General features: G+C 49.2%; 1 protein-coding gene and 1 pseudogene across 1 annotated transcript in view; both read left to right on the top strand.

Annotated features, from left to right (window-relative positions):
- Positions 1 to 14,979, top strand: part of LOC144273988 (C-type lectin domain family 2 member D-like) — a 209,013-nt gene that overhangs the window by 142,956 nt on the left and 51,078 nt on the right. The window lies entirely within an intron of this gene.
- On the top strand, positions 442 to 3,655 carry LOC144275315 (uncharacterized; annotated as a pseudogene).

Genomic DNA, 14,979 nt, shown 5'->3' with positions numbered 1-14,979 from the left:
GAGGAAGAGGCGATCATCAGCGACACCCACACAGGTGAGGAATCAGCTAAACTGACTCAGAAACCAATTACTGTATCCTCATAGCAGATGTCACTTAGACTTGATGAAAATGCCCATCTGACCCTTCAGCCTGTCTTCATCTCCAGTGAGAGGATGTGGAGGAAGGATGGATTCTCTCTTCTGGGGAGGGGTTGTGAGGAAGGAGGATGAACTCAGCTCATGATATTTCAACTTCCCCAGCTATTATATGGGTGTGTTTTCCCCTTTTCCTGTTCCCCTTTCAGAGTTTTCCTTTCCCCCCAGCACAGAAAATGACTTCTGTCTGGATTATCTCTCTATCCCACAGGGGATGGGATGGTGAGTGAGAACAGTGAGAAGAGTCTTCAGCAGGAAGGTCCTGAGCAAATGGCACCACATGGGATGTTATGGGGAAGATCTGAAGGGAATGTTTCCCAGAATCCTGAGCAGAGAGAAACTTGTGAGAGTCAGCACAGGCCAGATAGGCAGCAGGGAAACCATCCAGGAGAGGGACATGGTAAATCCACCCACAGGAGCAGAGTGGTCAAAAGAAACAAAGAAACTGATCAACAGAGAATACACGATCAAGAAGGAGCCTACACTTGCAGTGACTGTGGGAAAAGCTTCCAATGGAGACCAGTCCTTATCTTACACCATAGAATCAACACAGGCAAGAAACCCTTCAACTGCTGTGATTGTGGGAAGAACTTCAATGAGAACTCAAATCTTATTATCCATCAGGGAATACATACAACTGAGAATCTGTAACTGCCCTGACTGCGGGAAAAGCTTCCCTTGGTGCTTAAGTCTTATTGAACATCAGAGAATCCACACAGGAGAGAAGCCCTTCAACTGCTGTGACTGTGGGAAAAGCTTCAATCGGTGCTCAAATCTTAACATTCATCATGGAATCCACACAGGAGAAAAACTCTTTAACTACTCTGACTGCAGGAAATGCTTCAGGGAAAGCTCACACCTTATCACACATCAGAGAATTCATACAGGAAAGAAACCCTGTAAGTGCTCTAACTGCGGGAAAAGCTTCAGTCAGAGCTCAGACCTTATTAAACATACAAGAAAGAGACCCTATAACTGCTCTGATTGCGGAAAAAGCTTCCATCGGCGCTCAAGGCTTATTGATCATCAGAGAATCCACACAGGAGAGAAGCCCTTCAACTGCTCTGACTGCAGGAAAAGATTCAGTCAGAGTTCATACCTTATTAAACATCAGATACTACAAACGAGAGACACCCTATAACTGCCCTGAATGCAGGAAAAGCTTCCGTCAGAGCTCAGACCTTGTTAGACATAGGAGAATCCACACAGGAGAGAAACCCTTCAACTGCTCTGATTGCAGGAAAAGCTTCAGGGAATGCTCAAACCTTAATGCACATCAGAGAATTCACACAGGAGAGAAACCCTATAACTGCTCTGACTGCGGGAAAAGTCGGTCAGAGTTCATACCTGTGACAAAGTGGGACTGTTCTTAATGTTTCCTCTGAATAGTGTGGGGGTGCCTCAGTTTCCCCTAGGCAGCTCTTAAGTATCTAGGTGGTGGGATAAGGGTGTATGATCATTGCAGAGCCCTAGAGGGCACGTGTGTGCAGGGGTCTGGACACAGAGAATGGCCGACACCCTGTTTCCTGGCAACTGATGGCCTGGGCCCTTTTCCCCCTGCAAGGTGAGAGCTAAAGGGTTGGAGAACAAAGGAATCAGGTGACCTCATGGCCCGGGAAAGGGACAAAGCCCAAGGGAGGAGGGGCTGGAGGGAGTTTCAGTTTTGGGGCTGGCTGGAGACATGGAGTGAAGGGCAGACGTGGTTGTCTGGCTCACAGCCCCCCAAAATGGACCCAGCTGAGGGGTCCGGTTCTCTGCACCTACAAGCTCTGTGTTAGACCATGTTCCTGTTGTCTAATAAACCTTCTGTTTTACTGGCTGGCTGAGAGTCACGTCTGACTGCGAAGTTGGGGTGCAGGACCCTCTGCCTTCCCCAGGAGCCCCACCTGAGTGGACTTGCTGTGGGAAGCGCATGGAGAGGCAGAGGATGCTGAATGCCCCGAGGTCAGACCAAGGAAGGTGGAAGCTGTGTGAGCTTTGTGTCCTGAAGACAGGCTGTTCACAGAAAGGCAACTGCCCCAGAGTCCTGACTGGCTTCATAGGGAGCAGTTCCGGAGCATCGCCCAGGGACTCCGTGACAATACCTTATTAAACATCAGATACTACATGCAAGAGAGAGACCCTATAATTGCTCTGACTGTGGGAAAAGCTTCCCTCGGCACTCAAATCTTCACAATCATCATAGAATCCACACAGGAGAGAAACTCTTTAACTGCGCTGACTGCGGGAAGAGCTTCAGGGATCGCTCATACCTTATTGCACATCAGAGAATTCACACAGGACAGAAACGCTATAACTGCCCTGACTGCAGGAAAAGCTTCAATCAGAGCTTACACATTCTATCAGATCAGAGAACCTAAAGGGGAGAGAGACCCCATAAATTCCCAAGGACAAGAAAAGCCTCAGTTGGAAGTCAATCCTTGTTGCCCATCAGAGAATCCACCCAGGGAAGAACGCTTTAAATGCCCAGAATTTGGGAAACGTTCAATGAGAGCTCAGCCCTTAATAAACCTCAGAGAAGCTATGGGGAAGAGTGCCCAAGAGCAGAAATGCCTTTCAGCACAACTCATCTTCCATGAGATGTAAGAGAATCCACCCAGGATACACTCCGTAAAAGTGTGCTGGCTAGGGATGGGCAAAGAGAATAACATTTTTGCTTATTCCTACAAATCTTAGCGGGTCCAGCATGGCTACAGTGGCCATGTAGTGAGGACATACAACCTTATTGAAGCAGAGAATGAAATCTCCTCCCTAGAACAGAGCCATGCAGAACAAGAGGCTGAGATAAGATTCCCACATTATGATGGGACTTGATTATGACTTCTTGGCAAATGTGAATGTTTTGTGTTCAGCCACTTCACTTCATTTAAGTGTGATGTTATACACCTAACCCCCTTTTTTTCTTGTCTGCTGTGACTTCTCATTCATCCCTGATAATGATTTTAGGCTAGAATCCACCAAAGGACTTAAGAGTTGTGACAAAGTGTTCCAAATGCCAAACTTTTGGGTACATAGACTATCAGAGGAACAGCAGTGGGATCCACAAAGACTGAGTTATGTGACCAAGCCCCTTATAAAATGAATGAGGAGAGATGGGTGCCTTAGAATGGAATCCCCAAATCCCCACACATTACATGGGGAGTCATGTAAGCTACCTAGTGTGGCATCCTGACAAGAGTGTATGACCTAAGCCCGTTCCTTTTATGGGAATAGGCGTATATCTCTGCTTCCAGTTCATGAGTCATGGAAGTGAGACGATGCTATGATGATAGGGCCCAGTCCAATAGACATTTTCAGAGGCTGCCTAACTCTGCAGTGAGGGAATCTCCCTCATAATCTTTTGGTCAGAGGTTAGGGTACTCACCTAGGATGTGGGAGACCAATTCAAGTCCCCTCCGCACTTAATAAAGCCAAGAGTTTAGAACAGGGATCTGCCACCTCTCAGGGGAGTGCCCTAGCCTCTCAGCTCTCAGATATTCTGAGGTGGGTGTCTCAATATATCCTAGAACCAAGAGTTGGGTCAAGACAGAGAGTGAAAATGACCATATAGACTGGTGGTTAGGGCACCCATGTGTGAGGTGGATATCTCTGAGTCCAGTCCCCTGGCTCCAATTACTCTTTAAGTGTGCCTGAAGACAAAATCCTAAATCCTGCCACGAAGAAGATTGTGAACTTCATGGCAGCTGGAATTTCTGTAAAGGTTTAAGAAATCAATTGTTGTTGCTAAAATTCTATAGGGAATTTCTGTTCTTCAGGGAAGTTGGAATTTGGCCTTGGAGAGCATAATTATTGCTTCCCATTGGAGTTCAGTTCTGTTCCCTAAAACTGGACTCTTGGGCTGGTAGGTGCTGCTAACTGAAAAAAGTTCATATAAACCCAACAACTTCCATCCAATTCTGAAAAAGATCCTAATTTCAAATGGTATGAAAGAAAAGAATTCTGCTAGAAATAGTAAAAAGTAAGCCTTAAAACTGCTTCAGATTGTGGAAAATTCTTCTAAAACAAAACTGGAATGGGTTATAGGATTTGAATGTGACACTATTGTAACTAAAACTGACTTAGTGCTGATTGAAACTGCATGCTTTCACATGTAACGTCCACATCCTGGGTAAGCACCCTAACCACTGGGCTAAAAGCTATGAGGGAAACCATCTCCTTTCACCCTCCCCCAGCCTCCTGCCTGTTTTGTGTGGAGCAAGGCAGCCTCTGATCATGCTTACCAGATTGGGCCTCCACCTACCTTCCCCTGGTTTGTGAGTTGCACTGGGGCTTAGAGGAGAGACAAGGGTTTGGGTGCCTAGAATGAGGCAGCTGGGTGCATGCCTAGAAGCAGGAACATAGGCATCTAGAAGATTTTTACCACAAAAACGTAGGTGCTGAGTGAGGTTAAGAGCCTACAGGGATAGATGGAACCTGAGTGGGAGTGCTGTTACCACAGGGGTGCCTAGTAAGGAGTCTAAGAACCTTTGTGAATCCCCCACCCCACCCCACCCCACCCCACCCTTAGTACAATGGATACATACAGATAAAGAGATGGGCTCCTTTGGATTGTCAGTGTGATGTCCTGACTTGTCTCTGGGCACTGAGGTAGGAGAATGGTTTATTTGTGACTTTCTTGCTTTGAACCAGGAAGAATTGGTGATTCATGTACCCCAACTTTTGTATGTATTATTCTAACCATTTTCAGCTAGAGACATGTCTAAATGCTGCTGCATTTCAAGCTGTAGTAATCATATGACTCTGAATTTAATTAAGAATCATGCTATGCCTAAGATTGAATCTTTCTTAAGACAAAGTAAGAGAAGTATTAAAGATTTTGCTAGATTTTGTTAATTTGACACTGATTTAAACTTGATTGTCCCATCCAACCTATTAGATTTGTCTAATTTCATTTTTTGTTTGAAAGTTTTAATACCAAGTCAAATTATAGTTTTAAATCGAGTTACTACATTGAATTTATAGTTGGTCATTTGATACTAAAGCCATGTTTACATTAAAAACTTTCATCAGTGCAAGTTAAATCAACAGAAAGATGCCCCAGTTAGCATATCACTTGCACACATGCAAACTTGGCTCCCTGCATCAGTGCTGCACATATTCACCAACATGGCACTTTTCACTATCCACCATCTTTGACAGAAGCATGGAGCTTGCACAGCTCCGCACTGTTGTCATGAATGTTGCAAGCACAGGATGAATAATCCTATAGTATTTGCAGACCCACAAGAAGAACTGCAGCAATGGGGGCCATGACGATTTCCAATACCTCCTGTCTACTCTAGGCAGGATCATGTCTAGTTTATGTAATTAGCATGAGCAGTTGCATACAACGACTGAGAGCTGCTAGGAGTGTTTATCAATCTGGGCAATTAGAAAAAAGCATTTCAAAAATATGTGGGGTTTTAAAAGGTTATGTCTGGCATCTGGTCTCCAAGATTCCTGGGCCGTGGAGTTCACAACTGTGACCAGAGAAGTCAGTGTTGGACATTATGGGATTGCTGATGGAGGACTCTTAGGATGGACATGGGTAACACGGTGTCTACACTCGCACTGCATCGACCAAACCGGGTCGCCCGTGGCTCAACACCATACAAGGAGATGGTGTTATTGTGTCCCTGTAATTACTCCTGGGGGAATTCTGTGCTACTGCGCATGTGTATAATTATTGAGTCGCACATATTTTTAATTTTTTAAGCAGAAAAAAGCTTCTGCTAGAAGCTGCCATAATCGGAGCAAGACCTCTGTACGGATACTATGTAAGGAGCTGTGTCTCCAGACTGACAATGATGCCCTTAAGGTCTTGGAGTCAAGGCAGGTCACGGGAGGTGATGTACCTCAGATCCTCCTTTCAGACAGGAGGCAACTGAGGTTACCTCCCTGTCTGGCCATCTGTGTATTGTGTGCCTGATGTTGGATGTCTCTTTGTGCACTGAGCCAGGTGTAAAATTAGATTGCAAAATCCACAAAAAAGGGAAATCTACAGGAAGAAACTAACAGCAGGGGGCTGTGTGTGTGTGTCCATCTGTGGTGTTTAAGCATAAAGACAAAGGATTGGTCTGATCTCTCTCGGTGTGCAGAGACATACTGGATCCTTGCCCTTGGAGACAAACTGACAGTATGCATGTCTCATGAAAGAAGGGTCCGAGCCTGCCTGGCTCTGAAGTGCTGCAAGGATTTTGGGTGAGCTGTACTTGGTTAGACAGGAGAATATCTTGTTAGTTCAGTCTCGGCTCTAGAATGCATGTTATGACTTTGTTATATGTAACCATTTGTTTCCAACACTTCCACTTGACTCTTGGCTTTGTTGAACCGAGGCATGATTTCGCTGTGAGCCTATGGAAGCGCTGTGTGTTAAGTGGAGCAGTGATCTGAGCTGGACCTGGTAAGCTGGGGCAGAGGATGTTAACTGTTCCTTTGGAAATAGTGAATCTGTGAATCCTGCCAGTGCCTAGGGGACCAGGGGCTGGAAGCTCCAGACTGATGCTCAGAGGGCTTGAGGGCAGAGTGGGCCTATTGCTACCCTGCAGTGACGGCAGGCCCAGCAGCAAGTGCGTGTGGCCAGTAGAATTGGGGAGCTGACCCCTGGCAGGCACAGACAAGGCTCCCTCAGGCAAAGGGCAGGTGGTGGCGAGGTGCCTCCCAGCCCTGGGTACCCTGGGAAGCATTGCAGGGTATTAACTTACTGCAGGTTTGGGGCAGTTAAAAATTACACCCCAAGGCCCCAGCCCAGTGAGAAGGACCAAGGAGAGGAACTGTGACTGCGCGGGGCACCTGAGTCCCAGCACCTCCCAGAGTTCTGCTCTGCCTAAAGCCCCAGTCCCGCCCCGTGAGTAGGGCTTTACCAAATTCATGACCATGAAAAATGCATCACAGACTGTGAAATCTGATCTCTCCTGTGAAATCTGGCCGGGGGAGGAGGGGATATGTCCCAGAACTGCCCCCCTTACGTCTACCCCGCCTTCAGAGCTGGGCGGCCAGAGAGCAGCAGCTGCTGGTCTGGTGCCCAGCTCTGAAGGCAGCGCTGCTGCCAGCAACAGTGCAGAAGTGAGGGTGGCATGGTGGATTGGGGTGGGGAGGGCCAACCTTATGCGTGGGTGATGCGGGCAACTGCCCCGAGAGCGGTGGTCAGGAGGGAACCCCGCCACCCACCAGCTCCAGGCCCTTTTAACCTCTGAGTGCTGGACCCTGGAACGGGGGAGGGGCAGGGCTGGGAGTGTCCCGGGCAGGGGCTCCTACCGTGTGCCAGGCTCTAGCTGCAAGTTCGGGCTGGGCTGGGGAGGAACAGGACCACGTCCCTTGCATGGGCTGCTCCCAGGGCCAGATCAGAACCTCCCCCAGCAGCAGAAAGCTCCGTGGCTGCCGGCCGGGAGCCCAGCTCTGAAGGTCGCACCACTGCCAGGAGCAGTGCCGAAGTCAGGGTCGCAATACAGTGACACCCCTCCCCCAATAGCCTTGAGACCCCCCATGACCCTCTTCTGGGATGGGATCCACACAGTTACAACAGGGTGACATTTCAGATTGAAATAGCTAAAACTGTGAAATTTAAAAGACTTTTAAAAATCTCATGACCATGAAATTTACCAAACTGGATGGCTGAATTTGATAGGGCCGTACCCAGGAGACTAAACAAGGCAGGTACTTCACATTACAGATACACAAATGTGGATCCTCAGTTGCACTGTTTCTATCACGGCCGCTTCTTTCTGGCAGATCCATTTGAGCTCCGCGGCACACGTCTCAGACAGAACCTGGCTGCCTTTTATCCACCCGCAGCTGTTCCCAGCAGCAGAGCCTGAGAAGCTGCAGAGTGAGAGAGAGTCCGTGTCACTGTGGGTCCCTGTAACAAGGAAAGGCCCAGGGGTGAGTCTTTCCTCCCCCTCCCCGTAATGGGAAGCTGGGCTCTGGTGTTGTCCTTCATCTCTAACTTCCCTGCGGAGCGTCAGTCGAGAAGACGTCCCAGGCTGTGAGGTGAGTTAGGGAAGTGGCTCTCAACCTTTCCAGACCACTGCACCCTTTTCAGGAGTCTGATTTGTCTTGCGAACCCCAAGTTTCTCCTGACTTAAAAATGACTTGCTTAGGGTATGTCTATACTATGGAATAAGGTCGAATTTACAGAAGTCGGTTTTTTAGCAATCGTTTTTATGTATTCGAGTGTGTGTGTCCCCACAGAAAATGCTCTAAGTGCATTAAGTGCATTAACGCGGCGGAGCGCTTCCACAGTACCGAGGCTAGAGTCGACTTCCGGAGCGTTGCACTGTGGGTAGCTGTCCCACAGTCCCCGCAGTCTCCGCTGCCCATTGGAATTCTGGGTTGAGATCCCAATGCCTGATGGGGCTAAAACATTGTCGCGGGTGGTTCTGGGTACATATCGTCAGGCCCCCTTCCCTCTCTCTCTCCGTGAAAGCAAGGGCAGACAATCGTTTCGCGCCTTTTTTCCTGAGTTACCTGTGCAGACGCCATACCACGGCAAGCATGGAGCCCACTCAGGTAACCGTCACCATATTTCTCCTGGGTGCTGGCAGACGCGGTACGGCATTGCTACACAGTAGCAGCAACCCATTGCCTTATGGCAGCAAACGGTACAGTACGACTGGTAGCCGTCCTCATCATGTCCGAGGTGCTCCTGGCCACGTCGGCTGGGAGTGCCTGGGCAGACGTGGGCGCAGGGACTAAATTTGGAGTGACTTGACCAGGTCATTCTCTTTAGTCCTGCAGTCAGTCCTATTGAACTGTCTTGTGGTGAGCAGGCAGGTGATACGGATTGCTAGCAGTCCTATTGCATCATCTTCTGCCCGGCAGGCAAGAGAAGAGGATGGCTAGCAGTCCTACTGCACCATCTTCTGCTGAGCAGCCATGAGATGTGGCTGGCATGCAGTCCTTCTGCACCGTCTGCTGCCAGCCAAAGATGTAAAAGATAGATGGAGCGGATCAAAACAAGAAATAGACCAGATTTGTTTTGTACTCATTGCTTCCCCCCCTCCTCTGTCTAGGGGACTCATTCCTCTAGGTCACACTGCAGTCACTCACAGAGAAGGTGCAGCGAGGTAAATCTAGCCATGTATCAATCAGAGGCTAGGCTAACCTCCTTGTTACAAGAACAATAACTTAGGTGCACCATTTCTTATTGGAACCCTCCGTGAAGTCCTGCCTGAAATACTCCTTGATGTAAAGCCACCCCCTTTGTTGATTTTAGCTCCCTGAAGCCAACCCTGTAAGCCGTGTCGTCAGTCGCCCTCCCTCCGTCAGAGCAACGGCAGACAATCGTTCCACGCCTTTTTTCTGTGCGGACACCATACCAAGGCAAGCATGGAAGCCGCTCAGCTCACTTTGGCAATTAGGAGCACATTAAACACCACACGCATTATCCAGCAGTATATGCAGCACCAGAACCTGGCAAAGCGATACCGGGCGAGGAGGCAACGTCAGCGCGGTCACGTGAGTGATCAGGACGTGGACACAGATTTCTCTGAAAGCATGGGCCCTGCCAATGCATGCATCATGGTGCTAATGGGGCAGGTTCATGCTGTGGAACACTGATTCTGGGCTCGGGAAACAAGCACAGACTGGTGGGACCGCATAGTGTTGCAGGTCTGGGACGATTCCCAGTGGCTGCAAAACTTTCACATGCGTAAGGGCACTTTCATGGAACTTTGTGACTTGCTTTCCCCTGCCCTGAGGTGCATGAATACCAAGATGAGAGCAGCCCTCACAGTTGAGAAGCGAGTGACGATAGCCCTGTGGAAGCTTGCAACGCCAGACAGCTACCGGTAAGTTGGGAATCAATTTGGAGTGGGCAAATCTACTGTTGGGGCTGCTGTGATGCAAGTAGCCCACGCAATCAAAGATCTGCTGATATCAAGGGTAGTGACCCTGGGAAAAGTGCAGGTCGTAGTGGATGGCTTTGCTGCAATGGGATTCCCTAACTGTGGTGGGGCCATAGACAGAACCCATATCCCTATCTTGGCACCGGAGCACCAAGCCGCCGAGTACATAAACCGCAAGGGGTACTTTTCAATAGTGCTGCAAGCTCTGGTGGATCACAAGGGACATTTCACCAACATCAGCGTGGGATGGCCGGGAAAGGTACATGACGCTCGCATCTTCAGGAACTCTGGTCTGTTTCAAAAGCTGCAGGAAGGGACTTTATTCCCAGACCAGAAAATAACTGTTGGGGATGTTGAAATGCCTATATGTATCCTTGGGGACCCAGCCTACCCCTTAATGCCATGGCTCATGAAGCCGTACACAGGCAGCCTGGACAGTAGTCAGGAGCTGTTCAACTACAGGCTGAGCAAGTGCAGAATGGTGGTAGAATGTGCATTTGGACGTTTAAAGGCACGCTGGCGCAGTTTACTGACTCGCTTAGACCTCAGCGAAACCAATATTCCCACTGTTATTACTGCTTGCTGTGTGCTCCACGATATCTGTGAGAGTAAGGGGGAGACGTTTATGGTGAGGTGGGAGGTTGAGGCAAATCGCCTGGCTTCTGGTTACTTGCAGCCAGACACCAGGGCGGTTAGAAGAGTACAGGAGGGCGCGGTACACATCAGAGAAGCTTTGAAAACCAGTTTCATGACTGGCCAGGCTACGGTGTGAAAGTTCTCTTTGTTTCTCCTTGATGAAACCCCCCGCCCCTTGGTTCACTCTACTTCCCTGTAAGCTAACCACCCTCCCCTCCTCCCTTCGATCACCGCTTGCAGAGGCAATAAAGTCATTGTTGCTTCACATTCATGCATTCTTTATTCATTCATCACACAAATAGGGGGATGACTACCAAGGTAGCCCAGGAGGGGTGGTGGAGGAGGGAAGGAAAATGCCACACAGCACTTTAAAAGTTTACAACTTTAAAATTTATTGAAGGCCAGCCTTCATTTTTTTTGGGCAATCTTCTGTGACGGAGTGGCTGGTTGGCCGGTGGCCCTCCCACCGCGTTCTTGGGCGTCTGGGTGTGGAGGCTATGGAACTTGGAGAGGAGGGCGGTTGGTTACACAGGGGCTGTAGTGGCAGTCTGTGCTCCAGCTGCCTTTGCTGCAGCTCAACCATACACTGGAGCATACTGGTTTGGTCCTCCAGCAGCCTCAGCATTGAATCCTGCCTCCTCTCATCACGCTGCCACCACATTTGAGCTTCAGCCCTGTCTTCAGCCCGCCACTTACTCTCTTCAGCCCGCCTCCTCTCCTCCCGGTCATTTTGTGCTTTCCTGCACTCTGACATTATTTGCCTCCATGCATTCGTCTGTGCTCTATCAGTGTGGGAGGACAGCATGAGCTCGGAGAACATTTCATCTCGAGTGTGTTTTTTTTTTTTCTTTCTAAGCTTCACTAGCCTCTGGGAAGGAGAAGATCCTGTGATCATTGAAACACATGCAGCTGGTGGAGAAAAAAAAAGGGACAGCGGTATTTAAAAAGACACATTTTATAAAACAGTGGCTACACTCTTTCAGGGTAAACCTTGCTGTTAACATTACATACATAGCACATGTGCTTTCGTTACAAGGTCGCATTTTGCCTCCTCCGACTGCATGGCTACCCTCTCAACCCTCCCCCCTCCCTGTGGCTAACAGCAGGGAACATTTCTGTTTAGCCACAGGCAAACAGCCCAGCAGGAATGGGCTCCTCTGAGTGTCCCCTGAAGAAAAGCACTCTATTTCAACCAGGTGACCATGAATGATATCTCACTCTCCTGAGGATAACACAGAGAGATAAAAAACGGATGTTGTCTGAACGCCAGCAAACATACACTGCAATGCTTTGTTGTACAATGATTCCCGAGTACGTGTTATTGGCCTGGAGTGGTAAAGTGTCCTACCATGAAGGACGCAATAAGGCTGCCCTCCCCAGAAACCTTTTGCAAAGGCTTTGGGAGTACATCCAGGAGAACCGTGAATGCCAGGGCAAAGTAATCCTTTCACATGCTTGCTTTTAAACCATGTATAGTATTTTAAAAGGTACACTCACCAGAGGTCCCTTCTCCACCTTCTGGGTCCAGGAGGCAGCCTTGGGTGGGTTCGGAGGGTACTGGCTCCAGGTCCAGGGTGAGAAACAGTTCCTGGCTGTCGGAAAACCAGTTTCTCCGCTTGCTTGCTGTGAGCTATCTACAACCTCATCATCATCATCTTCTTCGTCCCCAAAACCTGCTTCCGTATTGCCTCCATCTCCGTTGAAGGAGTCAAACAACACGGCTGGGGTAGTGGTGGCTGAACCCCCTAAAATGGCATGCAGCTCATCATAGAAGCGGCATGTTTGGGGCTCTGACCTGGAGCGGCCGTTCGCCTCTCTGGTTTTCTGGTAGGCTTGCCTCAGCTCCTTCAGTTTCACATGGCACTGCTTCAGGCCTCTCTCCTTCGTGCCCTGGGAGATTTTGACAAAGGTTTTGGCATTTCGAAAACTGGAACGGAGTTCTGATAGCATGGATTCCTCTCCCCAAACAGCGATCAGATCCCGTACCTCCCGTTCGGTCCATGCTGGAGCTCTTTTGCGATTCTGGGACTCCCATCATGGTCACCTCTGCTGATGAGCTCTGCATGGTCACCTGCAGCTTGCCACGCTGGCCAAACAGGAAATGAGATTCAAAAGTTCGCGGTTCTTTTCCTGTCTACCTGGCCAGTGCATCTGAGTTGAGAGTGCTGTCCAGAGGGGTCACAATGGAGCACTCTGGGATAGCTCCCGGAGGCCAATACCGTCGAATTGTGTCCACAGTACCCCAATTCGAGCCAGCAAGGCCGATTTAAGCACTAATCCACTTGTCAGGGGTGAGTAAGGAAATCGATTTTAAGAGCCCTTTAAGTCGAAATAAAGGCTTCATCGTGTGGACGGGTGCAGGTTTACATTGATTTAATGCTGCTAAATTCGACCTAAAGTCCTAGTGTAGACCAGGGCTAAGACTTTTCAGTGTAGACCAGGCCTTGAACAGACGTTGGACATTTAACATGAGCAAGTTATACAATGGGAGCTTTTCCCAAACATCTCAAAGAGTAAACGTCAAGCAGCACTCACCGCACTGGATCTAATGGGGAACCGTCCACCCAGGTCCATTTCCCCCCTGGGGGTGTCACTTTAAGGCCAATCCAGATGTAGTTTGCATCTTGTACAACATCTTGTATGAAATCCTGTGATGTGCAAAGCAGAGGGGGTGGGGGATGAGTATCCTGTAACATGCTAGAATTCCCTTAGTGATCCCTGTCACGGAGTGTGGGGGAGTCCAGGCCCTGCACCCTCTTCTTGGGATTCACTGAGACTCTTAGCCAGCCAGTAAAACAGAAGGTTTATTGGACAACAGGAACACAGTCCAAAACAGAGCTTGTGGGTACAACCAGGACCCCTCAGTCAAGTCCTTCTGGGGGAGCAGGGAGCTTTGACCCAGCCCTGGGGTTCCCTGTTTTCCTCCACCCAGCCCCAAACTGAAAACTAAACCCTCCTAGCAGCTCTCTCCTGCAGCCTGTCTTCCCATTCCTGGGCAGAGGTGTTACCTCCCCCACACACTCCTGGCTCAGGTTACAGGCTCTCAGGTCTCCCATCCCCAGGGCATATTCCCAGGTCAACACTTCACCCCTCCCTGCTGCGTCACATCCTCACAATCCCATGAAGTGCCTGCTCTCTCCTTCAGTAGCTCCGCCCATAATGCCAGCAGGAGACCCCACCAGCCCCTGAGTTAGTTCACCCTCTCCCCTGGGTGGGCAGGGTCCCAGTGCAGGTAACGTGGCTCTCTCTATGCAGACATGGTAACATCAGCACCAGTCCTTGGTGGCACAGGGTGAGCTGGCCCTTTAAGGGAGTCCTGGATTGAGCCTCACCTGTGACTAGGTGCCCCTGGACTCAGAGGCAAAGGTGATGGAAGCAGGTGACCAGGAGCCAGGCCTGGTGGGCTACAAGGGCAGTCAGGCTGGGCAGGGAGAGATTTGATGGGGTAGGAGGTTTGTGTGAGTAGCTCTATGCAGAAGGGCTCTGCTGAGCTCTCAGACAGAGAGCCTGAGAGTGAAACGCCTACAGGAGCCAGCTGGGCAGAATGGGGTGGGAAAGCTGTGGGGTTCTTGTTCTGAACTGTATGTTAATAAGCCAGACCCCTAGAAGGGGGAGAAAACACCCAGTGTGGAGTTTCATTTGCGGGGGGGTGGGTAGAGTCAGGCTACACTGGCATTGTAACTAGTGACACACGTCTTTCTCCAGCTGGAGTTGGATGAGCCTGTATTTTATGTTACCATCTCCTCCCGGTTCTGGATCACGAGCATGCGAGAGCTCTTCCCCGAGCAGTCGTCACGGCTCCCAGTCTAGTCTTTATGCTCCTTAGACAGCCAGTAGCACTTGTCCCCGTGCAGCAGCCAGTCCCTGGGGCAGAGTTTGCACCCGGATCCCTCTGGAGGGAGAGATGGGAACCGAGGTGTCATTAATTCTGAACCTTCAAACTACAGCTGGATGAAAACTCTTGTTCAAAGTTGTTTTTTATTGGAAAATGCCATTTGAGCCAAATGAAAGGTTTTATTTTGATTGCCATTTTTCATTTTTTGATGGGGGAGTGGAGTTAGAATGAAAATACTGGTTTTGAGGGTGGGAGGGAGGATTTCATTCAGTTTTGGAGGGGAAATAAAACATTTACTCTTAACAGTTCCCTCCATTTGAAAAGTGGGGAGGACTTTCACTTTTCTACTTCCTTCAAAGGACATCAAACTGTCATTTCTTTTCACCTTTTTCATGACCTAGGCTTACACTGTATCAGCTCTAGTTCTAGACATTGCTGAAGTTTCCCCTACAGTTGTGTAAAAAGCAGGGCTGTCAATTAATCGCCGTTAACTCACATGATTAACTGAAAAAAAATTAACTGTGATTAAAAAAATTAATCGTGATTAAT

This window comes from Eretmochelys imbricata, chromosome 14, assembly GCF_965152235.1.
Source record: "Eretmochelys imbricata isolate rEreImb1 chromosome 14, rEreImb1.hap1, whole genome shotgun sequence".
NCBI classification, from domain to species: domain Eukaryota; kingdom Metazoa; phylum Chordata; order Testudines; family Cheloniidae; genus Eretmochelys; species Eretmochelys imbricata.
This window is presented reverse-complemented; position numbering and strand designations above follow the sequence as displayed.